Source organism: Coturnix japonica, unplaced genomic scaffold (genome assembly GCF_001577835.2).
Source record: "Coturnix japonica isolate 7356 unplaced genomic scaffold, Coturnix japonica 2.1 chrUnrandom603, whole genome shotgun sequence".
NCBI lineage: Eukaryota > Metazoa > Chordata > Aves > Galliformes > Phasianidae > Coturnix > Coturnix japonica.
In genome coordinates, this window is record NW_015439976.1 from 46,198 (window position 1) to 47,005 (window position 808).

Consider the following 808-nt stretch of genomic DNA (forward strand, 5'->3'; position numbering starts at 1 on the left):
AATATGGGGCCATATAGGGCCATATGGGGTCAATATGGGGCCATATAGGGCCATATGCGGTCAATATGGGGCCATATGGGGTCGTATGGGGTCAATATGGGGCCATATAGGGCCGTATGGGGTTAATATGGGGCCATATAAGGCCACATGGGGCCATTTGGGGTTAATATGTGTATTAAGTTAATTAGTTAATTAGTTAATTAATTATTAATTAAGTTAATTAATTAATGAGTTAATTACCTCCCGATAGAGCTGGGCATCGAAGACGAGGCTGTGGTTCCTATGGACGTACTTGAGTTCCCAATCCTATATAGGGTTAATTAGGGTTTATAGGGTTTATAGGGTTAATTAGGGTTTATAGGGTTAATTAGGGTTTATGGGGTTTATGGGGTTATATGGGGTTATATGGGGTTTATGGGGTATATGGGGTTTATGGGGATTTATGGGGTTTATAGGGTTTATGGGGTTTATGGGGTATATGGGGTATATGGGGTTTTTGGGGTATATGGGGTTTATGGGGGTTTATGGGGTTTATGGGGTTTATGGGGTATATGGGGTTTATGGGGTTTATGGGGTTAATTAGGGTTTATGGGGTTTATGTGTTATTATGGGATTTATGGGGTTTATGGGGTATATGGGGGTTTATGGGGTATATGGGGTTATATGGGGTTTATGGGGTATATGGGGGTTTATGGGGTTTATAGGGTTTATGGGGTTTATGGGGTTTATGGGGTATATGGGGTTTATGGGGTTTATGGGGTTTATGGGGTTTATGGGGTATATGGGGTTTATGGGGTATATGGGGTTT

General features: G+C 41.8%; 1 long non-coding RNA gene across 2 annotated transcripts in view; it reads right to left on the reverse strand.

The window, feature by feature from the left end:
- LOC107307447 overlaps positions 1 to 318 on the reverse strand; it is a 37,816-nt gene extending 37,498 nt beyond the window's left edge. For both annotated transcript variants that reach the window (XR_004305814.1, XR_001552409.1), the window contains exon 1: positions 241 to 318. This is a non-coding gene — a long non-coding RNA (uncharacterized LOC107307447). The remainder of the gene's footprint in view (positions 1 to 240) is intronic.
- Positions 319 to 808: the final 490 nt, after the last annotated feature.